Source organism: Lissotriton helveticus, chromosome 10 (assembly GCF_964261635.1).
Source record: "Lissotriton helveticus chromosome 10, aLisHel1.1, whole genome shotgun sequence".
NCBI lineage: Eukaryota > Metazoa > Chordata > Amphibia > Caudata > Salamandridae > Lissotriton > Lissotriton helveticus.
Window position 1 is genome coordinate 64466764 of NC_136071.1, and position 26672 is coordinate 64493435.

A 26672-nucleotide genomic window follows, 5' to 3' on the forward strand; every position below is an offset into this window, starting at 1 on the left:
TCTAACAGTACAATTCTGGGTGGGTCCGTAATCCGCATCACCTCCTCCCAGTTAATTGAACTGAAAAGGGTTAAATCTGACAGTTGCCCCCGCATCGGCATTTCTGAGTCAGCCAGTGAGGGTAGGTCCTCCAGAGTGTCATTTCATCAAACCAGTAAGTATGGCATAGCTGACTGCACCGAAATAATAGAGAGGGTGAATTTTCACCTCTCCCCAACAGTCTAATGACCGGCCACATATTTGATTTACAGCATGCAAATAGCGTGCCATTGGACGCGACCTGAGGCGTCTTGAACATTACCTGAGATGGGTAAGTTGTTACCATAGTTTACTGAATAAACTCTCCTTCTTTCCGATCAACGCAGCCCTAAGGTCCAGGGAAAAAATCCCCTGTCAAGCACCACCAAAGATCCAACCACTCCCCCTTGCTCCCCCACACCCTCCTATTGTGCAGACTAGACCTACTCAACCCTTGCTGCTCCCCACTCTAAACGGCTCTCTAGGCAGTGTCACCCATATTGCTGGTAGGGATTTTCCCTCCACTCCCACACTGCCTCTACCACCTCTCAAGGAGACCATGCCGCCGCCCCCTACCTCTTACCAGCACTCCCCCCACACCCATAGTGACTAATACGCTAGACATCTGCTGGGCAGGGAATACCCACCCCAATGATCCCTCGACCAGCCTGCCAAGTGTGCCTAGCCACTCACTAAGCCCTCCTCTCAGATCTATGACACAGGGCAGTCTAGCCCCGCTACCAGACTACCCGATCAGGCAAAAAAAAACAGTCCCAAACCATTGAACTCCTTCCTACAAGCGCTTCCCTCACATATGGATATTGAAGCTCTGCACCTCAGAGCAGCCAACATAACTCAGAGCATCCATAACTCCATTCTTGAACTGAAAAACATCCTTCACCTCACCAAACTCTCCTTCTCGAACTTCAAGCTCACACAGATCTTAACTCCCCTCCTTTCATCAAGCTCCGTCACCCCTTACCATTATCCCTGAGACACCTTCCCCCTCGCAAGCAGCCCAGCTACCTAATGGACGAAGAAATTCTAGCCCTCCTCCTTACCTACAAGTATGCTCCTGAAGCCCCAAGTCCACTGGACATGATTGACGAAAAGGCCATCCATACGGTTGCAATTAACTCCAATAGATCAACTACTCTCTGCAACAGAGGAGTTATTAACAACAAACTTGCGCAAGTACCCATTTCCGGCCTAACTCAGGACACACACCCCATCCCCTCTCTCGCCTAATCAACTGCCAGTCAGCAGTAAAGCATTCCTCTGACGTCGCCGATCTCATCCTGAGCGAAAAATCTGACATGGCAATCCTGACCGAATCTTGATTCAATGAATCCTCATCTCCGTGCCTAGACCTATTTGTCCCTCCTAATTATAATATCTCAAGGCTGGACAGGTAATCAAAAAAGGGGGAGGCATAGCTTGCATCTACACGTTGTAACCTCCTCGTAACTGAACTTCATGCAGATCCCACATACTCCTGCGAATACCTTGCACTCTCCATCTGCAACAACGCCACTCAATTGTGCAGACTGCACATTTTCTACCACCCCCAGGTAAGAATGACACCTTCACTGACCACTCATGGAAATTATTACTGTCAAGGTTTCCCCCAAGTCTAAACACATTTTCCTTGGTGACTTCAATCTGCACTGAACCGACCTCAAGGACCCCCAGGTCAACGCCATTGGAGATTTCCTGGCCGACTAAGCCCTTACCCAAGCCTGCACACTCCCAACACACACGAAAGGCACCACTCTAGATTGGATCATTGATAAGGAATCAGCAGTAAAACTTGTCTCTATAGACTGATGGGACTGGTCTGAACCTTTCCTTGACACTCCCAATCTAAAAATGGCAGTCCAGTCTCTAGTTATCTCCAGATTCGAATATGGATGACCTACCTGTTCTGGCCTAACTCTGATCTCCCTGGCCCCCTTAAATAGCCTGCCTCAACGCTGCAGCCAGAATCCTAATAGGTTCCAAAAAGTTGGACGACATCTGAAAGCTCGGAACTGGCTTCCTCTTGAAGCCTGAATCTAACTTAAATAGGCATGTATCACTCACAAGGCTCTATACACTAAATCCCCTGCATGTCTTGCCCAGAAAGGAGGAGCCAGAAACTCCTGGTCCTCCAAAGTCCTCTTACTCCAGCCTCCGGGTTTTTGAAAGGAAAAAACGATAATTGTGCGTTCTCTGGGGCCGCACCAAGAATTTGGAACTTTTCCAGCCCGCCATTGGAAGAAATCCGTCTCTGGCACGTTTTAAAAAAGAACCCAAAACCTTCCTAATGGGCATATTCCTCTCCTAACCTTGCATTGCATTCACCTCAGCGACCTGGTTTTTATTATACTGCTATTACTCCTTGGACTGACCCGATGCTCTCCACCCGGCACCTCCACCCTTATATTCTTTGACCTTTGTTTGTGTAATATGTTTGTACTTGTTTTTATCCCAAATGTCCCACCCCCCTACCAAAGTCTTATTTGTATACAATCTGTTAACCCAGTAAAGCGCTCTGATACCCTAACGGGTCAAGTCTGCACTCTATAAAACACAAATAAATAAAATGTAAAAAAAATAAACATTGTGTATTTTTAAGAATATATGCCATGTTGTCTATGCAGTGTTTGTTATATCCAACTCTTTGAATACACGGGGCACAGCTGTGATTACGCACACAAAGCATGCATTGGTGTCTCATTTGTATAATTTTTATTATTCCTCTACAATACTGCAGCAAATGAATTCAAATTGATTTTACTGCTTGTCTTCATACTACAGGTCATCACCAAAATAAGTTCTTAAACCAATGCCTAAATAGGTATGTGTGATTGGGAGGTCCATTGTAATACGAGTGCGATGGCGGTGGCATCTCTGTGGTATATGTGGGATGGGCAGGGGTTAGTGGGGACCCGGAGTGGATGCCCTTCATTGGTGTGGCGGTCTCCTTGGTCGTGAGGTGCAGATGGGGGTCTGGCTGGTGTTGCCCCGGGGTGGGCTGACGGCAGGGACGGGTGTGTGGTAGTTGAATTTGTTGTAGAGGTTCTTTATCTTCAGGTGGAAGTAGGAGCAAGGCTTGTCACAAAGGTCCTGGGAGGATGTGATGTCTGTTGCTTCGCTACGTGGCTTGGTAAATTCCTGGATGGCGCTAAAGAGTTCCTTGGAATTGCTGGATTTAGCAAGGATTATGCTGTGGATGAAAGTTCTTTTGGTGGTTCTGATGCGTTGGTGGTAATCTGTCATGGCATCCTTGTAGACGTTGTTGTTTTCGGATGTCTTCATGTTTCTCTAGCCGTCTTTAGGTGTGTCTGGTGTCCTGGATCTCGGTGGTGAACCAGGGGGCTTTCCAGGGGCGGTGCTTGTTGGGGTTGCGCAGCGGGCAAGCTTGTCTGCGCAGTGTGGAGTTTCATGGTTGCTTGGTTGGCGTCCGTTGCAGCGAAGGGGGTGTTGTAGTTGAGGGTGGAGTTGAGTTGTCCCTTGGTGACTCTGCTTCAGTTCCTATGCTGGGGCGTGGGGTGGGTTCGGATGACTTGGGTTTGTTGATGAGGAAGTGTACGAAGTGATGGTTGGTCCAGGGAGGGCTGCTTGGTGTGGCTGAAGTGCACGCAGCTGCCTCTGGCGAAGATGGAGTCTCTGGTGCGGCCTACCTTGTGTGTCGGTGAGCTGACCAGCTATTTCAGCCCAATGTTGGCAAGTTTTTCATGGAGGGCTGCAGGGTTGGGGTCGCTGAGGCTGTCAAGGTGGAAATTCAGGTCTCCTATAAGTATGTAATCCATGGGGGTGATGGCGTGGGGTGCAATGAGGTCAGTGATGGTATTGGTGAAGAGGGCTCGGTAGTAGGTGGGTCTGTAGGCGAGGGTGCTGCGGAGTATGGAGTTGAGGCTGGTCTGGACCTGGAAGTGTAGGTGTTCGGCGGCGGGGAAGTTGTCGTAGGATGTGGTGAGACGCATGGAGTTTTTGTGTTCAATGGCAATGCCTCGTCCCGTGTGGTTGAGGCAGTCCTTTTTCTGGATCTTGTATCAATCTGGGATGGCGATGTCGGGCCGAGGAGGCTTTAGTCCAGGTTTCCGTGAAGAAGGCGACGTCGGGTGAGAGAGAGTCAAGGAGGTTTCATATTCCTGTGGCGTGTCTGTGCATCGAGCGCAGAGGAGGATGCATCTGAGGGCGTCGGTGGTGTTGGTTTTGGTGGAATTGGTGTCCGGGGAGGTGGTGGTGAAGGTCTATAATATTTGTATTGTGTGTTAACACTGTCTGAATTAATTTCTACCTGTTCTCTCTCACCAGTCTTTTGCAATTATTCAAAGATTTGCATTTTTCAACATTGCTTTATTATTGATTTGTATAACATATAATCTGAGAAGAAATTGTAGAACTTCTTCAGCATAAAATATAAACTGGTCAAGAATGAACAGCCTTGAGTGTGGAAGATACAGACCACAACTAATGCAAAATTTTACTACTCCAGTTTGTGACTATTGCAGAATATGATTGTTGCAGAAATAACCAATACCAAGTGTGACAAATGTAGAATGTGATGCAGATGATTACTGGGATTGACCCGAACATAGTTAAGATATCAAGTACCCGTTGTCTGATATTGAAGTCCTGTTACTCTTTCCCCAGAGGAGTGGAAGAATATCTCCAGATTACACCATAATAATTATGCATAGGTCATATGTGGGCTGATAGGTGAAATTACACAGTTGATCCCAGTTAATAGGGGAGTTCGTCAGAATGTATCCCCGCCCTTACTTTGTTTACTATGTTTATCAACGGCCTGGTTCGATATTTGGAGAAGTGTCAGAATGACGCCTGAGGTTAGGAGTTGTCAGTGTATTGGCCCTTCTGTTTACAGATGATCCACTGCTAATATCTTAATTGCCCATGGGGCTTTTAAAATTACTGGATCACTTTGAGTACTTCTTCATACAGAGGGGCTTGGAGATTAACATTGGGAAAACAACATTTATGGTCTCAATCCCTGTTAATCCACCAGACCTAATTCATCTCTCAATGGAATAGACCACAACTTTGACTATTTATTGATAACTCTATAAGCACTTTGATTAGCAAGTGCATATTACACATCGAATGGTTAAACTGAAACAACAATCTGGTGGCATAGCAAAGATGCGGCAACTAATCCCTCCATCACTAGAAATCTACAATGTTCAAGCTCTTGGGGCAACTCTATATGGTGCAGAGCTTTGCGGCATTAAGGATATTTCCTATCTGGTGGTGGTTGAAAACCGATTCATGTGGTCATTGACTAACCGTCGTATAAGTGCTCCACTCAATACCCTCAGACTTGACTCAGTGTTAAAATTGATTTCTGATACAGTACGTTTGAAACCCATTCTATATTGAAGAACAGTTTGGGCAACTCTAGAACTGATCTCTTATCGACAGGGCCTTGTAGACATTCTAAGCATTTCGGTGTCTAGCAATATACCCTGGATAAATTATATAAAAACGTGCCTTACACAGGGTGTGAGAGACTGCGGACAACTCTAGATGAGGCTTTGCTATATCTAAAACCTATATTAAGAATAGATATTAATACCCTAAATATGGAACTTTGCTTGTGCAGCCAAGACTCAATACCCTTACTGTATGTTTTCCAGAACATAATGATTAATATATATTGGAAGACTATCTGGATGAGGTTGAACCTGCTCGGGCAATGTCAATTTTCTAGAAATTTCAACTAGTGATACTGCCACTTCATTCATGTCCAAATAGCTGTGAGATCCCAAGCTGATAGGCTTGGCCCCTCTTGTCTTGCAGCCACTGAAACGTGGACCATTTACTTTTTCTTTGCCCAGTATATTTGTGAAGCAGAAGGAAATAGATACTTCCATTGTGCTGTAATTTAGGCCTCAATGATTATATAGTGGCATCTAGAAACTTGAAAAGTGATACCGGGCAGTCCATAGTGTTTGGGGACTCTCACTTTTTGTTGTCCATGTGAAAGAGAGGCAAAGATGAGCACATGTCTAGCTGTCTTTTTTCAAATGTCTGCCAGATAAATTCCTCCATTTTATAAGTGAGGAGCTTAGTGAGTAGTGGGTTCCTATCTCCCTCAGGTGCTAGTCCCAATGTTCTTGTCCCCCCTCTGGGAGTAAGAGACCCAGGAGGATCTCTGGCAACCCTTCAGTTTCCAAGTATTGTAGTGATCTAAAACTTGTAGAAGGCTGTTTGTTACAAGGGGAAATTGAATCTATTTGCTTAGAAAACTTTGTTCTCCAATTTGGGAGGGCTGGTTCATAATCTGTTTGGTAATTGGTTTGTGTGAGTAAGTGATACTTTGTTCTAACATGTTTTGATATATCAGTTTGTGATACATTGTCTATTATTATATCACTCACAGTCCAAATAACGCTTATTGACCTTGTTAAGATGATTGTATATATTCTAATTTTATTTCTGTCACACATTTTTTTGTACTGATTTTATGTCTTTGTATGCCTTTTTAGTCGAATATAGGCACATTTTGATAAGGAAATCCTTTTACTTTTTCCACAGAGCAGCTGAAGAATATCTCCAATGAGTACTGGCAGATGAGAATGAGAAATGACACTAAAGACAATGGTACAGTAGTGAATGGAACAGAGGCCTTCTCGAAAGAACCACAAGAGCAATATGAAAGAAAAGAACTCATGTTCATTGCTGCTGTCACAGGCACCATCAGCCTGCTCACTGTCATGGGCAACATTCTGGTTATGCTGTCAATCAAAGTCAATGGGAAGCTGCGGACTGTTAACAACTACTTCCTATTCAGCTTGGCACGTGCAGACCTGATTGTTGGACTCTTCTCTATGAACCTATATACAGTCTACAATATCAAAGGTTATTGGCCCCTTGGGCCTTTAGTGTGTGACCTCTGGTTAGCCCTTGACTATGTGGTGAGCAATGCATCGGTCATGCACCTGCTTATCATCAGCTTTGACAGATACTTCTGTGTCACCAAACCACTGACCTACCCTGTGAAGAGGACAACCAAGATGGCCGGTATGATGATAGCATCTGCCTGGATTCTGTCATTTGTACTCTGGGCACCCGCCATCTTGTTCTGGCAGTTTATTGTTGGTAAGAGGACAGTCCCCGATGGCACATGCTACATTCAATTCTTTTCTAACCCAGCAGTAACATTTGGCACTGCCATTGCTGCTTTTTACTTACCAATAGTTATCATGTTTGTGCTGTACATACATATCTCAATTGCTAGCAAGAGCAGAGTCGGAAGAAGCCAAAATGAGGTAAAAAAACTTAGGAATAAAAATCACTTCTTCCCTAAGATATCTATATTAAAAGAAAGTTACGTTCAAGACCAGCAACTGACAACGGTGGCAAAGGCTTCAAATGTAAATATTGAAGATAATCCATTTGCTGAGAAGAAGGAAAACTCCACAGGGTCCAGCACACTTAGCAACATACAAAACACAACAGAGAAACTCCTATGTGACAAGGAGATTCTTCCATCGAACCACAATCCCATTCACCAGTGTAAAAATCAAACATTTGAACTACACAACAGCAAAACTGACATTGAGCAAACCAGCAGTGAGTGTATTACAGCTGTTGAGATTTTGCCAGCTGATGTCTCCAATGCTTTGCCAAAGAGTAGTTCATCAAATTTGGCTTGCACATTTGCCACAAGCACACAGAATCAGATCAGGAAGAAGCATCAGCAGGCATCCAGAGAAAAAAAAGTCACTCAGACAATCTTTGCTATTTTGATGGCCTTCCTCATCACCTGGACACCATACAATGTCATGGTCCTAATCAGCACTTTCTGCCAGATATGTGTGCCTGAGACAATGTGGTCGATTGGGTATTGGCTTTGCTATATCAACAGCTCCATCAACCCAGCATGTTATGCACTCTGTAATGCCACCTTTAAAAAGACCTTCAAACGCCTTCTAATGTGCCACTATTGGAACTTTGGCTCAGGTAGTTAAACCTCCTATGAGGAGATTTGCACAAGTGTGTTACAACCAAGTTTTCTCCTTGGAAAGGAAGACGTGGAGAGCAAGAAAGAGACTGAGGGCAGTACTTTGGTTGACAGCAGCAAAGGAATCTTCATGTTTCTTAGAAAATGTGTCTTCTTTCTACTCAGCAGTCTGAGAGGCAGAAGAAAAAACAGGTGGGGTAGTGAAAATATTTTCCAGAATGGACACACCCACTGGTATTAAAAGGAAAACATAGATGTTTATGTGAGAGGAAAATGGTTCACATTTGTTGGTGCTACTTGTGTCCACATGTTCAAATGTGGTTGAAGATGCTTCAGATTTAGATTTCTATGCCTGTGCCTGTAGTCTCTGACATCTCTCTATGGATAGCCTCTTGGACACTTACAAACAATATCTGGTATGACAGAGGCAGAGGATGGTACTCAGGCCCACTTTATCCACAGTCACTATGGGCCATATGTATCAACATTCCGTTTTGCGATTCCTAAATAGCGATTTTTAAGGAATCGCTATTTAAATATCGCAAAATGGTATGTATGTAGGAAATCGCTTCTTATTAGAGATTCCTTAAAATTCCTTAATTGCGATTAGCAAATTGCTAATCGCAATTAAGGAATAATTTACCATTCATTTCTATGGGCCAGGAGGCCCATAGGAATGAAGGGGAAATTTGCGAATCGCAATTTGCTAATCGCAAATTTTGAATATTTTCAAGGGTGCAGGGGTGTCTCAAGAACACCCTGCTGCACCCCTGAAAATGACATGTGTGCACATATGGCGCACATACATGCCCTAAGGGCATGTATGAGCGTCACATGGCACCTTTTGATTTAAAAAAAAAATGCTTTTTTAAAAGAATTCGCAACTTACCACCAACTAGAAGTTGGTGGTAATTTGCGATTCCTTAATGGCATTTTGGAATGTTTTTTTCCTTGATACATTGCATTTAAGGAATCGCAAAATTTGCAATTCCTTAAATGCAATCGCAAAATAAGGAATGGCAAATTTAGTGATTCCTTATTTTGAACCAAAATTGTTTCATACATACCATTTGGCCAAATTGCATTCGCAAACGACGAAATTCTGCGAATTTCGGCGTTTGCGAATGCAATTTGGCTTGATACATATGGCCCTATGGGAATAAAATCAATGACCTATTAATTAAATTTGACTTGGCATTCGCAAATGAAACTTCTTCCCACTTTGCTGCACGTAAACCAACATTCATTGGGAGAAACAGTCAAAGCATTATCGACCACATTCTGGTCTCAGATGTATGTGCTGGCCTTGTCTTCAATTTCTGTACACAAACATTAGCAATTAGCGATCATTTTCCTCTGAGTATGCATTTTAATACTGTCTTATTCTTTAAACGGCGATCCAGTAAAATGAATGTACAAGTAACAGAAATCAAACTTGCAGAGCGTAATGGTTATTCTCTACGTTGGGCTCAGATTACCCCAGAAGGTTTTCTTAAAAAATTGATAAGTAATAAGAAAGGGACTTTCGACCGCTGCTTAGATGAGACCACCCCAAATAACATAATGATCACTGCCTTCCTGTCCATTACTGACGGTGTAAAGGAAGTCCTCTTTGTGGAAGGCGAGAAAGCAAAACTAACGGAGATGGGGTGGTTTGATTCATCATGCTCTAAAGCCCTCAAAAGATTAAACAAGGAACTACATATGACACCAAGGAGTATAACAGAGGTCCAAAAATGCATGGCTGAATATAGGCAAAGAGTGAAGCTGAGAAAACAACGTTTAAGGGAGATGGGAACATCTACAGGAAGCGAGCACAAGTAATGATAATAGAGCCTTTTGGCAGATAATTAACTCTTCTCCCTTGTCAACAGATGAAGCCCCTAGGGTGGAGCTTGTCATTCCAGAGGGAGAATGGATAAGGCACTTTACTGATATCTATTCGCTGTCGGTTGTAACTTCAGTACACGAACCCGGACATTGCGACTATGATACATCTTACAAATCACATACCGCTTTCATTACACTTTTTCACATTGGAAGAAGTTAATTATGCAATGTCAGAAAGTAAGAGTAGTTCAGAGCTGGGACCTGACGCAATACCGGTAGATTTGTATACGGCTAACACTGATCTCTGGGGGCCTGTGTTGCCATTAGTATTGAGGGCATGCTGCCCCAAAGGTTTCTTACCAACCTGGGGTGAGTCCAATATTGTACCAATCTTCAAAAAAGGAGATCGCCTTAATCCTGTGTGCTATAGACCCATATCACTGCTCGACTCATTGGTTAAGATAGTGCACCGTATTATCCTAAGAAGGCTGCAGGACTGGGCATAACCGCAAAACATTCTATCTGATTTACAACATGGTTTCCGCCCATGGATTGGGACGGTTGGACAGAGTCTCAATTTAAATATGTTAATTGGAAAGTACGTAAAGATAAAAAAGAAAACCTATACTTGGCATTTGTCGATTTATCATCCGCCTGTGTGATACATGCCAAACTCTGGCTTAAAATGAAAGATATGGGGGAGGACGCACCGATTATTAGTTTATTGAGGGATCTCTATAGGGGATGTAAATCTAGGGTCAGATTTGGCAGGAAGGGAGAATAAACTGAATTTTTCAGCGTAGAGAGAGGGGTGAGACAGGGATGCGTTATGGACCCCTTCCTGTTTTCATCATATATAAACAGTGTAGGTGAGGCACTCGCTGCTTCTACTAGAGATTTACCACAAATAGGAATGTGCCCTGTCCCAGCCCTCCTCTACGCTGATTACGCCGTTCTTATGGCCCATACACCGTTGACCCTTCAGTCTTTGCTATCGAACTTCGTAGACTATTTGAAGGAACTTGGGGGCATATTGCCAAGCAATAGCGATAATTATCGCTATTGCTTAGTTAGAGACAAATATTTACCACTGAGCTGCGGCGATTTTTATCGCAGATAAACCTTGGTATTACAGAGGTTTATCGCAAATGCAATAAAAAACGGCCACAATGCATGAATATCGCTGAAAAGTCAGCGATATTCATGCATTACCGAGCTAATGCTCTTAGCCATGTTATCCACCTCCCATTGGATAACATGGCTAAGAACTACTCAGGGCAGGTGTTAGGTTTTGGAGATATTCGCGCTTAGCGCAAATATCTCCAAAAGTTGGTAATAGGAGATAGCGATGTTAGCGACTGTTTCCAGTCGCTAACATCTTGGCACGCCCAGTTTGCATGTCATTAGTGATAAATATCACTGACATGCAAAGTGGGGCCCAAGATGGTCGCTATCTCCTACTAGCTGTCGCTAACTGGTGTTAGCGACAGCTAGGTAATAGGGAGATAATTTTATCTCCACTTTCTTGGCTTTTAAAGCCAAAAAAGCGGAGATAAACCTCCTTGATAATATGCCCCTTGGCCTTTTAGTCACCCGAGATAAAACCTTCATTATGAAATGTGGAACGACTAGACAGAAGTGTAGCAACATAAAAAAAGATGGTACTATCAGTGGTGTCATGAATCATTTCAGTTACTTGGGGATTCTATTCGATAGAGACGGATCATGGAATAAGGCCATAGTTAACAGGAAGCAACGTTTTAGTAAATCCTGTGTGGCCCTTACGAGCTTTGCGAAACGCCTGGGTACAAATCCCCCTGAGGTGATGATGAAAATCTATAAAGCTAAGTGCCTTAGTACAGAGACATATGGGGAGCGGATTGTGGGGATATATAAAATGCACAGATATCCAAATTGTACAGAATGAATTTTTTAGAAGGCTATTTGTGGCACCCAGAAGCACATCTGTCTATGTATGTCATGCTGAACTGAGGGCACAACACATTACAGATATAATAAAATTGCAACCAATTCTTCTTTGTCACAAGATTTGTATCTTGGAACATACAGCTCTCAACCGAGCCATCATTTAGGATTGCCTTAAACTAAGCTCGCATCTAAGAATCCCATGTTTAGCATATGTAAAACGTTTCTTTTGTGACCTAGGTTATCCTGAGTACTATGAAAGACCAGAAGCACTGTGCAACATCAGCAGTAAGACCCTTGAAGAGAAAGGGATGACACACTTAAAATTCTAAAACTGTTAATCAAAATTCCCAAGCCTAGCAAACAAAAAAATCTATTGATTTGAACAACTTTTAGCGTGCAACCTTACCTTAAAGCCGTACTGAATGGCAGGCATAGATTTGTTTTAACCCGTCTACGACTAGATACATCTCACAGACTAGTCAGTTTTTCAAAAAATGAATGACTGTCCAACCATTTTAATCAGTTGTCCATGTGACAACACAACGCCTCAAGATACAATGGACGTGGCTTTCTTTTGCAAGTTTTATAGTGATTTAGGGAAAAGATCCATTCTCCTGATCATTAAACCACTTGGTGACACACAATGTCGCCCGGTATACCTATACTTGCAATCATTGCCCACTTTAGAGATTTGTTGCAGATTGGCATCTTTATTATCGTCGGGTTTTTACACAAGAAAAAACATTTCAGTATCCCAATCAGAAGGAAGAGATGGAACTCAGCCGATGACTCCTGAGGTGTAAAGTACTGCTTGGATTTACTTTTATATTATCGGGAATGTGCAATACTCGGTATTTACTGATTCAACTCTTCATTCGTTTAGTGTGGGATTGGATTATATTCATGTATTCTCATCTTTGATTAGTCTGAGATGCTTTTGTGGATTAAATCAAGAGGATGAATAAGTGGGCTAGGCTGGTAGGCCATCATAACCACGTTGTATTGTGCCGGTTATCCCCATAAACAGGTTTAACAACATGACGACGGAATGATGGGGAATTCTGTACAATAATCAATGTCATTACGTAGGCACAGTATAATTTATTTATGAGAATGTCTGTTTATAAAGGTGTATTTGTAAAGCGGGCAGTTTATGATATCTTTTCAGGATATTCATAGACTCCCTAGTACTTATTGAGAACTGATTATTTAATGTTGTAAGAATTTTAGTCTGCCTTTTTAACTAATAATGGATGTTTATTAATATACGACAAGTATTGTATATGCTGTTTGATTTAAATGTTGCTTTTATGGATGTTTTTATACTTCTGAATAAAGTATTACTGAGTGCAAACAATAGTCAGTAGTTACTTTATGCTGTTAATGGGCACATATTTTTAAGGACTGGAAGTTATGTTTCATCATCAGACTTTGACCCAAAGCAAGAGAGTGAAAGGCAGAATAGGGGGAAATAAGGAGAAAGAGCAAGACAAGAGGGATACAATAAATGCACCAATGATATAAAGAAACAGTGGGGCTTTGTCACATAAACCGCATTGCAGATATCCTGTTCGTCTTATTGCAAGTGCCATAAGATATAATGCACTTGCAATAATGTGGACGTCATGTTTGTGCTGGAGTAACCTGTCTGCAAAACTCCAAATCAGACCGATTGCCTGTGCCACTGTTTTGCTTTGACTTGTCTCTTAAACAGTAGAAGTGATGGAGCAGTGCCACTTTACCACATTAGTCTGTAGAACATGGTTGCTTTTCACCAGAAATGTTAAGGCACAGGAAGCCTATTAGATCACCTATTAAATCCCAAGAACACATTTATAAAGAGAAAACGAATGGGTGGGCTGTCCACATAGGAATCGGGCTCCACCACCACCACTAAAAGGCCATACAGTCTCCCTGTCCCCCTGCAGAGCAGAAAGCACACTAGACACTTGGGATAGTTGGCGTGGGCAGCAATAATTTGAAAGTGAAGCAGGTAGGCAAGCTGCATTGGATAGCCGCATGGAAGAGCGTCGTCGAGTGCATCCCGATGCTTCAGGGCACTTGGTTTAAAAAATGTACCCACGTCAGCTGGGTCGTGGGGATATAGCACCATCGTCAGCTGGAAAAGGAAGTAGAATCCAGCTGGGTGAGGCTGCAGGTCTACACTGTTAAGGACTCTTAGCACAGCGCTCTATATGCAAGTTGAGCATGCCGAACTGTTTTATTACCTACTATAGGATCATTTCATTTCATTAAACTTTATTCGGTTCAAATATTAGAAAACCATAAAAGTTACTTGTCATCAATAAAATTGTACAAGACAAAAATATACATACTGGACATGAAATACAGTTGTTCGAATTTACATTCGATAATTATCGGGTAACGGGACATCACATTGTTTCAGTATTAAAAATTAATTCATAAAATGCAGCATCCAGATCCCTTAGGGTTCCAAACATTTTCTATACCTTAAGGAACATTTCAAGAAACCAACCACAAACGGGATACATTCTGGCTTTAATAGTTGCAAAAAGTAGAGAGCGGGCATACCTGTAAAAAATTTTACTTTTTTAAAAGAGATTTTAAAAACAGCCTCCGTTGGCCTTCATAAAAGTGACAAAAGAACACAAAGTGTAGCAAATCCTGAGGAGAAAAATTGTCGCAGCCACAGGGTGCTACTGCTAACACTTTTCCTTTGTTACTCCCCTTTGGTAAAGCTAAAGATGGAAATAATCCAATCTAAACCTGATAAGTAGAAAACGCTCATGAGCCGACAAGGGCCACGAGAGATAAGGCTCCATTACTAGAGATGATTTAAGCATCATATGCTTGCGGACGCTATTTTTCATCGATTCCATCTCCTCTCTTTTAGCTTTTTTGCGCATTATAAAAGATTTCACAAAAGCCACGTCTGCCCTAATAATACAATCAGGTATTAAAGCACCCCTTTAAATACTTTAGGCATGGTATATCAATCATGTGGTCCAGGCTCAGGGTCTCTTTTAATAGTTTTTGGGTAAGGTCTAAATCTTTGTTTAGCCAACATTTGAGCCAAAAAAGCAGTGGGCGCATAGCCAGAATATCACAGATGTATGTGAGGCTAGTTTCTTCATGAACAATTAAATTTGCAGTCCCTTTGGGAACCCCCAGCAGCTCTTTTAAAAAGTTATTTTCAGTCACCTGGATAACCTCCAGACCTGTATATCCCTACAATTAGCTCCCATAGGTAGCTATCTATATGCTCTTAGCTTGGTAGATTTTCAACATTGCAGCCATAGGGCGATTGCCCAATTTGGCTGCAAAGCTGAAGATCGCTGCATTGGACCTGGTCACCTCACCCCTTTTCTTCTTGACTAGAGCGCCCCAATCCCGACAATCGTCCAGTAGGACGCCAAGGTAGGAGAAAGTCGAAGATATCGGCACTCTCTCTCCATTCACCCTGAAGGTGTACTGCTTTTTTGGACGCAGCACTACCTGCATTGCGGAGGATTTCGAGTTATTTATGGCCAGATCTCGATCGGCCATAAACTCTCGAAAGGTGTCAAGCAGGATCTGTAAGCTTTTGGGGTTACGTGCCAGGAGAACGGCATCGTCTGCATATAGCAAGACGGGCAATCCTTTGCGTCCCACGTACGGGAAGTCAACCCCAGTTACCAACAAGGTCTTATCTAGATCATTAATGTATAGATTAAAGAGGAAAGGGGCTAAAATACACCCTGACGTACCCCCCTTTCTGTGTTAAAATCCCTGGTGACCCTCAGATCCTGGGCGTATCTAATGTTCGCTCTAGTGTCTCTATGTAATTCCATCAGAAAGTCAACCAAATTTTTCTCCACCACCATGGCCCTCATGGACTGCCACAACTTTCCCCGATTGACACAGAAAAAAGCGGAGGAAAGATCCATGAAGGCCATGTAGATTGTCCCCTGGCGAGCAATGGTGTATTTTCCGAGGATTAGATAGAGATTAAGACATTGTGCCATGGTCGAGCGACCTGGGCGGAACCCATACTGGATGTCAGATATAATCTTATTTTCTTCCGCCCAGGCAGTCAACCTATTTAGTACGACTCCAACTTCGACCTTAACCACGGAGTCGATAAGGGAGATTGGGCTATAATTCATGGTTCAGTTAGGATCTCCCTTTTTGAACACTGGAACAATTGTGGGGACTCCCCATGACTCTCTGGGCACCCTTCCTTAGCGGCCGCATTCAACACTGCCACCAGGATTGATGCCCAGAGAGAGGGGTTAAATTAAAAAAGGTCCGGTAGAATACCATCCGGACCTGGTGCCTTCTTGCATGAGAGACTAGTAATGCCATCCTCCACTTCTCTAGCCGTGAATACAACTACATCCCCATTCTGGGTTCCTGCTTTCAACCTAGGTAAAGTTGAAACACTTTTAAAAATGGCACTAGAGTGGGACACCCACTCCTCCTCCGTTATGTTAGTGCTCAAGTCATCTGCTCTTTCCCTTATAAAAAGAGGTCTATTAATAATGCTCCAAAATCTGGAGCTACTGGATAGGGTCAGAGGATCTAAAAGCTCCTGCCATTTGGCCTCCTTCAGTTCCGTTTTTCAAATGGTCAACATCTTTTTATAGTTAATACGAAGAATACGGATCTGCAAATTATCCCTAGGTGTTACTTTGAGTGCAGCCTTTAGTTCTTTAGCGGCTTTGGAGCATGATGGATTAAACCACTTAGGGTCACCAGTATTCTTACTTTGGCCTGGAACAGATAACAGTGTCCCTACTTTGGAGACAATCCCCTTGAAAGCGTTAAGGGTACCTATGGCGGTTGAATCGGTATTCATACAATAAGAAAATTCTGTCATGCAGGATTCTTGGAGCTTTTCATAAAAAAGGGACGGTGTTACTTGGGTCCATTTAAGGCGCCGCGTGCCATCGGTTAGCTTCAATGTTCCCGGAGTTATTACTGAATCCTTCCTTTTCAGTACATTCCCTCCTAGGCACACACACACAGGATTATGATCACTAGGAGCACTTGCTAAAATTGTGTAGCCCAATAAAAAGAGTGAACGCTTGTGGAAATCAAAATGTGATCTATAAACGATCCGCCACTGCGACCTTTGAAAGTCGGTACCTTTTGTTTGCTAGATGGAGATACAAAACTCATAGCTGAAAACCAATCATATTCATTAAGCATATCATTGAGAACATCTCCCTGTTGAGAGTGCGCAAGATGAAGGCCCTGAATCCTTGGGTCACCCATGTTGATGGATTCAGGATCACCACATGGGTGGACATTAAAATCACCCCCAATCATAAGACTATTTCTATAGGGTCCACAATACTGCTTAACAAAATTGTCCAGCTCAGTTATTTTGCAAACCTCTTGTCTATGTACTGTATTATAAAAATTAATCAAGCATAGGCTGAGATTTCCTCTCCCGATAACGATTGCCTGAAAATCACTATAGGAAGAGGAAATAACCTTAATCCTGCATTTCAGTGACAAAGAGGTAAAAATGACCAGACCGCCCCTTGCTCTACCACTAGATGCTGGAATTGCAGGAACAAAAAAAGCTTTATACCCCTCCAGGAAGAGATTACAATTGACCAGCCATGTCTCCTGGAGACATATTACAGGGAAATTGCCAACATACTGCACCCATACTGGATCTGCAAACTTCTCTGCCATCCCTGCAATATTCCATGACAACACATTATAATCCTGGGTCTTAAGTTGATCCTCAGGGGGGACGACATTTGGATCCTGCCGTGGGACAGCTAGAGGAGTTCCCAGCAACCCTTGTTCCATTAGCCCTACGCCTATATTGACGTCTGGTGGTTCTACATTTGATATTACTATCAGCATTTTAGTTGGAGACCCAGTACCCGGCAAAACAAAATCAATAGACTCAGGCATCTGGGCTATCTGAACTAGTCGGGCTGTGCTTTCAGTCAGTCAATCACAATCATTCAGCCCTGAAAGAACTGCAAATCTATTCTGTCCCTGGGCGAAGGATGAAAGATGATAGTCACCCCATGGATTAACCCTTTCCACCAAGGGGTTGAGATTACCATTCCTACTATAATCCACAGGCTTATGGGGCCATGTATAATGCTCTGTATTCAAGTAATTCTGCCTGGGGTTCTCCACCCTATAAAAGAAACCCAATGGCAGTATCTGAATACCTTGTCCCCTATATGCCAAACCAGCATTGACCTCCATAAAGATTCTCTCTACTCTACAGGCAGTGTATTTCTAAAATTTACCACAATACAATCTCCTCTTCTTGTTTTCCTAGAGCTTCCCAACCAGGCAACACGCTGAACCATAATGATGTTGTGTACAATGTTTGGTCCTGCAGCAGTATTGCGGGTCAGCCAGTGAGTTACTTTGTTTTTTAATTTGCCATAATCCTCCTTTGTTCGATCTGGGAGGGTTGGCACATTGCCCAAAATTACCACTAGCGGAGTTGATTGTGAGGGTAGATCAATGCTTGGTAAGTTCTGTGGTACGTCATTAATTTGGTCTTGCGACGTGCCCTCTTTCTTTCCAACAACATTAACTACTACACCAGATCTCTCTACTACATGAGTTCCATCTGTTGGCAGACAGCCCTGGGTTATGTCATTCCGCCCCCCTACATTGCTAGTAATCAGATCCATAGCCGTTGAAGCACAGTTACTTGGTTGACAGGGAGCAACCATCCCCTCAGCATGCGCCTTCATTAATTTAGAGATTGCAACAGAGGGGGCTGCCGCTGCTATACAACTGTGGTTTTGAAAAGATTGAATAATACTGTGCTGGTCAGCTATACGTTGCTCAATATTATGTAATTTGATCATGATTGGGTGTAGTTTATCCTCTAGGATACTGTGTAAGGTAGATTTGAATACTTCTATTAATGGAAGATCAAGCACAGGCAGGACTGCCCCACCTGGTGGAAATGGAACGTTAGATTTAGACTTTTTCGCTTGACTGCCCATTTCCTTTCCTTTTCTCTTGGTGCTACCAGTAGAGCAGCGTGCCCCCCCAATTGTTGCAGTGGGTTAGACTTACTAGAAGCCTTAGTATTACTACGAGTATTAATATTCGGGCTTCTTTTTCCCTCCCGTCCGGCCAGGGACTGGTTGAATTGGTTGGGCAACCCCCTGCTTATTAATCACAGTGACAAAAGGAAATAGGGGAGCAGTTATGATGTCCGTCTGAGTCTCCAGAACTGAGGAAAGTACTCCCAAATTGAGGATACTATTCTCCAATCCCTGCGTATGAATAAAATTCACAGTTTCATCAGTGCCGCTAATTGAATGAACTATTTCCCACTCCAGAAGCGCCACTGAGCCGGCGATTGGAGATCTTGAAAGACGTCTGTTTACTAGCTCAATCTCCCTGTCTATCATCGTAGCTGCTCTGGTCAGGAATGCGTCCATAGTGGTCACGGTTGCTTTTGCATTACCCAGGACCTCATCCTGATTTGCCTGTGTCTTACGTCTCCCCATGGTTGAAACTCAAAAATCAGGGACCTCTGGTTAACTAGATCAGACAATACCCCCAAAATATATATCAACTACAAGTTTGACAGTGGGCGCGGATACTCGTGGGCCGCTCCCCTCATGGCATCGGTGGAAGAAAGCAAATGGCAGCAGGCAAGTCAATCGTTGGCCGTTCCCCTCACGGCAATGGCTCTATCCAGTAAAGCGTCCCGCGCTGCGGGAGGGCCGGGCCGGGTTTAAAGGGCTCTGGCGCCCTCCAATGACGCGTGATAAGAGCGCCTCGCGAAGCCCCCTGGGAGATGTAGGCACGGGGGCTGCGGGCGCAGATACTCGTGGGCCGTTCACCTCACGGCGTCGGTGGAAGAAAGCAAGTGGCAGCAGGTAATTCACTCGTTGGCCGTTCCCCTCACAGCAATGGCTCTATCCAGCAAAGCTACTATAGGAAACAATGAGGCTTTTAAATTAAAATGGACATTTGACTTTACTTAAAGGTGCATTAATACTCGCATTAGGACTTCATGTCACATCGTACATCAAACAAAATATCGTATCGCACTGAACACACACCCACTGGGGGCTGAAATAGCAATAAAAAGGGACCGGAAATAGAGCACTGCAAGCTTCAGATGTCTTCTTTAGCCCATGAAGAAGGGTTTTAATACCCTGAAACAAGTTGGCAGCAATAATATGAAAGTGAAGCAGGAAGGCAAGCTGCATTGAATAGCCGCATGGCAGAGCGTCGTCGAGTGCCATCCCGATGCTTCAGGGCACTTGGTTTAAAAAAAGAGCAGAAAACACACTAGACACTTGGGATAATTCTTTTTTGAGAAAAAGAAACATGGGATGAAGTTAGCCTACGAAGGCATTGCGCTTTGGACCCGCCACTAAAACAACAACAGTGTTTCTGATCTCCCCTTCAGCCCGCCCCAGAAGAAAATTAACTGTTTAACCCCAATCTACTCACACAGGACAGCGTATATACAGAGGCATTTTTAAAACAAATGGTGTGAGGCCCAGCACACATCAAGCCATACCCCTGCCTCTTTATCCCCAACAGTATTTCTTCCCACTGAAGTGCACAATGGAGTATCTGCCCCTAATGCCCCCCATACCCCCCCCAGGAGGCCAGAAAGCCCAATGGATGCAGGAGATCTTTAAGAAAAATGGGATGGGAATCCCTCCCTCCTGACTGCAGACCTCACCCATATCCCAAATGACCCAGAAGTCATTCTCCCCCACCCCCTGAGGCCTAACGAATCCACATCCCCATGGCAAGCAAGAGGAGATTTGAATTATTTTGGACAAAGGTTTTTAATTTAGGCTGGCGGAGAGGGGTAAATTCCAATTTCCTCTTACATGCCATTAGGAACGACTGCACTTTATAGGCCTTGTGTCAGCTTGCTGCGAGGATCACAAGCAAAACTGTGCTTTTCTTTAACCTAGAGACCCAGAGAGACAGAGTGTGGTGTGGTTTATGTGAATCCCAACACGTTGTCTTACCCTGAAATGGAACGTCAGAGTTTGGGTCAAGAATTGTTACATTCCTTTCATTACATGACAGAAACTTGTTACTTCTATGTCCTGAGTCTTATCTCTGTGCATTCCCACGCTCCTACTGAGTGAAATTCTGCCTCTCATGTGTGGGCGACCAAGTGGGCAGCCTTGGAACAAACCAAAACTCTAAGCAAGTGAAAACCTCCTTTATGCCACATTGACTTAACAAGGTTCAAGTTTCGACTAGTTGCTATTAAGGGCGATAGGCCCAGACACAAAAGTGAGGTGCCGTTTTTATTCGGAGCAGTCTCTGAATGCTAGGTGGGAGGGATTTTGTGGATTCTCTTACATTCTGGAACTTTCCCTCACAGAAATGTGATCAAAATGCATTGATTTTAGCCAACGTTTGAAGTTTGCTTATCATTCTGGGTATGAACACATAGTGGATTCCACACATGTCAAACCACCATGAACTCCCAGGGATGTCAAGATTTCAGATATATCTTGGTTTAGTAGTTATTCTTGAGAGGTGGCTGACCCGGGTCCAAATACTGCAGATACCCATATCACCTAAATGGGTCAGTTTTCACAGTGAAAACTGGATAAATCCATGTTGCATTTGAGGCCTTATGCTGGGCAATAGACACACTCGCACAAGTGTAGTATTATTTTTATCACTTAGAAGTGTGGGAACAAAGGAAAGTAGAACATGCTATTACAAAAATGGTGCCATAATGATGCAAAATGTTAGTAAATCTGGCCCCTGATGTCAGGCATATTTCCATGCATCTTGCAGGGAGAATGAGATCCTGTGGGAAAAGTTCCTCCCACCACTGTGCTTCCCATAATGGAAAAATACTGCATATCTGAGGTTGGCACAAAATGTCAATAGGAACATTCTTGTCCTTTCAAAAGGCAAATCAGGCCTGTCTTTTATAATCCTGCCCCTAGTTTTAGGCGAGCTCTTAAATCCAGACACTCCCACTAGCCTATGAAACCCCCAAGTGCCACATGTTCTGAATGATTTGAGGCATAGTCTAATAACAAGATGTAAATCAACATGTGTCTTTCATGACACATATCTTCTCTCTGTTGAGTTTCTTGGTGTCATGCAATGATCCCACCTCATCGCACTCTTAGAGAGGTCTAAACATAATTAAGTGGTAATCTAGGCATCACAATTTCTCTAAAACAGTAGCATCCTGGAACCTCCTCTCTAAGAGCCTCATGTGAAGGTTGAGTCAGGTGTGCTTTTATTTTCAAGTTCCTCAAGCTGCCCCCCTTGAAGTCAATTACCGTGGAACGTTGTTTTATAAATATCATGTTTTCTAAATAAACAATTTTATCAGATCCAAGTCTGTTAACTCAGTTTCACCCCAACCTGGTATCTCTAGTCGTTCGAATACAGGCCCCCTGCTCTAGCACTCTAAGCGCCTCTCATTCAATATGCAAACTACCTGTAGAGCCCAGATATTCCAAGAAATATTATCATAAGATATGACCAATTTACCACTTGAGAACTCCATTATGTAGCATGATGCCTGCGGGTGCAAAGATGCGGTACAAATCAGCAATTTCATCTTGAAAAACGATAGCTATGCGACAATAACCCCCGTCTTTGAAGGTTTTGTCAAACTACATAAGCCTGCAAGATTAAAAAGATTTGGGTGTCCTGCTGGGGGCATTATGACTCTTGATTCGACTAAGATAGCGAAAAGGGTAATGATAATAAATGCGACTTGTAAATGGTTACTGGTCAGTGATGTATACCTGCTGGGCCCGGAAGGGTTGTATGATCACATGCTAATTGTAAATGTCTACATCCAATGTGGTTCAAACGAAGAATATGAGATAGAAATGAGACGTTTTGAAAATGACCTAGACATATTGTGTGAAAAGTTTGAAAATTATACAATAATTGTAATGGGTGATTTTAATCATGAATTGAACCCTTCGAAATACGACCGATGGTTTAAAGACCTCTTGAGTTCAAATAATATACCCCCAGCGTTGTTTCCAAATTGTACAACCTCTAAACAAGACGTGAAGGTGCGCACATTTTTGGGGCTAAAAGGATTGTTTTGCTTAAACGGCAGGTGGGAATCAGACAGCCCTGCAAAACAGACTTTCAAGATAGGTTCCCAACACTGCCCGATTGATTATGTATTCATTCATGCGTGGAATTTTGACCTAATCAAGGGGTTTCAGATAACTCCTTGTGATGGTAGCTCTAGAGAATTGTTTCTCCCTCAACAAGTAGAGTACCCTAAACGCCTGACAACAAGACTAACTGAGCAATTTATTGAAAAGCTAGCTGGATTCCAACTTGAAGTGAGTTTGGAAACGCTAGGTTTAAGAAAGTGCCTTGGTTCGAGGAAAAGATAAAAGAAATGGCGCAGTGCTTTAAAGTAGATCTAAAAAGTAAGGATCCACGCACAATTGCCAAACAAGCAATGCAAGGCAAACAGCCAAGCTGGTTTAACTGGGAGTGTCTAATTGAGAAAAGAGAAATAAGAAGAGAAGAAAGAAGCCTGAGGAAAAAACATGACCCAATAAGGCACAAAAATTTAAGTAATATGAAGAAAGAGTATAAAACGTTAGTGAGAAATCTGAAGAGGGCCATCAAAGAAAAATGCTGGGTACATTTGCTGGAAATTATTGAATCTAAAAACTTGTGTAAATTCTGGAATTTGATAAAGGAAGCATCAGGACAGGCTAACGGGGCTATACCCTGTGTAGTAGAGGAAGCAGCATGGGAAGAATATCTAGGAGAGCTATACGGAACATATATTGAAGAAAAAGGTGAGGATACCTGTCCCTGGATGGAGGCGGTGGTAGATCTAAAACCTCTATTTACAATAGAAAAGGTAAATAAATCATAAGAAGCTTAAACCTAACCTTTGCCTCAGGACCTGGTAATCTGCCAGCAATTATCATAAAATCCCAGCAAGATTGATGGGCGGAATTTCTCTCCTGTATGTTTTTGGCAATATTGGAGTCAGGTAAGATCCCCGAAAAGTGGAGGGGAGCAATAATTAGACCCATCCACAAAAAGGGTGACAGAAAAGCACCATAAAACTATAGACTTATTAACCTGTTGGATATTGGGGTAAAGGTATTTTCCAAAATAATTCTGGGTAGTCTAAAAGACTAGGTGGAACAATGGTCGATCGTGTCAGTGGAACAAGGAGGTTTTAAGAATGGGCATTCCATGATCGATCACTACTTTGCACTGTGGGCCATAGCGCGGAAGTCTGTGGAAAAGCAGTGGAAGCTAGTCTGCTGCTTCGTCGACTTCCACGCGGCATTTGACCTAGTGGATAGGAGATGCCTTTGGAAGTCCCTAAGAAAATATAATATCCCAGAGGGGCTCCTGGAAATTATCCAGGAGCTACACAAACATAATTGGGCACAAGTCATCAAAGACACAGAAGGAGCCTTGATACCTAAAATATAGATTAAGAATGGTCTAAGGCAGGGATGCGTATTAGCCCCCTTACTGTTTGCAATATATCTGGCCGATCTCCCAGCCACCTTAGAAGTGAACAGAAGTGCCAGCCCTAAAATGCATGGGAAACATTTGTCCTGTTTGCTGTCCTGTTTGCTGTACGCCGACGATTTGGTAATCTTTGACCAAACAGAGATTGGACAACAAAGGAAGTTATCTACCTTTAATAAATATTGTTTGGCCAAACACCTGACTGTAAACATGGACAAAACTAAAATCCTATGTTTTGGGAAGAAAACTCAGAATTGTAATTGGTATCTGGGTTCTATCAAACTAGAAATCGTGAACGAATATAGATACCTCGGTATCTGGTTCGAAAAGTTTAAAATGGGATACCCATCCGGTAGCCCGGAATGCCAAAGCCCATACATCAGGATGTGGGCTAAAGAAATGTAACCACATCTATGGGGATATTAAACATAGACCTTTACTGAAAGCATATAAGGCAATTATATCCCCACAAGTGCAGTATGGGGTCGAGGTCTTGTATTTGAGTGGGAAGAACAACTGGTACATTGAGGAAGGGAAATGTCTAAAACCATTAATGTCACTGCCTGGCTCCTCTATGATCCAGGCAATCCGAGTAGAGCTAGGAGTGACATCATGGAACATACAGGTACAAGTGGCCCTTTTAAGATTTTGGAAAAGATTGGGATCTGAGGAAGTCACAAAAGTGTCACAATGGTGTAAAGAGGAGATTTTCCATAGCGACCTAAATTGGGCCAAGATGATTAGAATGAAATTGTGCGTGATATGTAAAAACCTAAAAGTACAATTTGACCAGGCAACACTGTCGGTTGAAGCTTCTAATGGGGAGCTTAGAACGGCAAGAAAAGAAGTATCGAGGCAAAATGACATGATATATCTGGGAAAGAAAGTATCAGTCCACTATATGATGAATAGTTGGGAGAATGATATGTGGGACCCTTATTTGGATGCACTACCAAATGCTGGATTAGGTGGAGAATAGGGGTCAACCATTGGGTATCTCATGGAAATAGAAAAGCAGAAAAGGTACAACCCAACGGTAAATGTCGCTGTGGATTAGGTACCAAATGCGATAATTTACATATTTTACTAGACTGCCAATAATGTGTGTCACAGCGGAAATTGTTTTTACGACCTATGTTTTTAAAATATGGTATAACTGAGCGCCTGTTAGCAATTAATCTACTTACTGACATGCCAAACTTTGATGTAGCAATCGCCATGGCAAAATATATGAAGGCGGTAAAAAGGATACTGTTGGAAACCTAATAAGAACAGGATAGAAATTGGCATGGAAAATGCTTAAAGAAAATTATGTTTAGGCTGTAATACTATCTCGATAGTATTGCTTATCGTAACTCTAGGAGTATTGTTATAGGAAATTTTAAGCTGTGGGAGGGAGGTCGGAATTCCCCCTTTTTAAAGTATTGTTTTTATGAAGTATTATCGAAATTGTTGTATATGTTTTAAATTATTTATTGTAATATGTATCATGTTGTTTAGAGACCAATGGACCAATAAACGTAATTTTACTGACTGACTGATAGGACCATGAAATTAGTTTTAAATGTGATTTATCTATATGTGCTTTTATGATCCTTTTTGATATGATAGAATAAAGACGAATTGATTGATTGATTGATTGATAGGACAATAAGGTTGCAGTTACACATTGCTTGCCAAACTATAAATTGTTAGCAGCAGAACTAATGTTAACATACCTCATGTGTAAAAGAAATGTGTCCAATTTTGTAAGCGATGTATACACTTGGGAATAAAGCACCACAATTGCAACGTACAAATTTGTATAAAACCATACTACAACAATGTTTGTATTATCTTCTTATATTCCTATAAAGGGCCATGTTAACAAACACATATGTAGTTCTGAATGTAATACATATTAATCAAATATTGACGTTGCCTTCTATTTGCTTGAAGATTCATTGTTCATTGATATCTGCTTGTAAAAGGTTCATTGCATTAGCAGGCCTGAAATCCAAGTGTTCAATGTTGTACTTTGCACAATCCCGAAGAGCCTAACCTTGTTTTCAAATCTGGTAAGGGAAACAGGATATTGTGAGAGTAATGGGGCCATTATTGTATACATTAATTGTAAGTTGCCCTCCTTGAGAGTAAGATCTAGACACGTGCAAATTAGATAAGTTGTCTCTGAGAGTAAAACATTTTCATCACCTGAAAAACTGAAAATATTTTACGTTGATTTTACGTGAATTGTTTCAACTGACTGTTTTCTAGTAAAAGCCCTGGTCATTTTAAATGACAGGTGTCTTTGATCTTTTGCTTTCATGACTGCTATGTAGCACTGAACGCAGCGGCGGCCGGCTCAGATAGGCGCAGTGGGGCGGGGCAGGGTGGTCAAGGGGGAAAGCCAACACACAACGGAATAGGTATTATTTATTTATTTAATCCTACATATTCCGTCGTCTGTCGACTTTCCCCC

At 42.6% G+C, this 26672-nt stretch overlaps 1 pseudogene; it reads left to right on the forward strand.

Moving 5' to 3' along the window:
- Positions 1-6602: 6602 nt before the first annotated feature.
- Positions 6603-7997, forward strand: LOC144783915 (muscarinic acetylcholine receptor M4 pseudogene; annotated as a pseudogene).
- The last annotated feature ends 18675 nt before the right edge of the window (positions 7998-26672 follow it).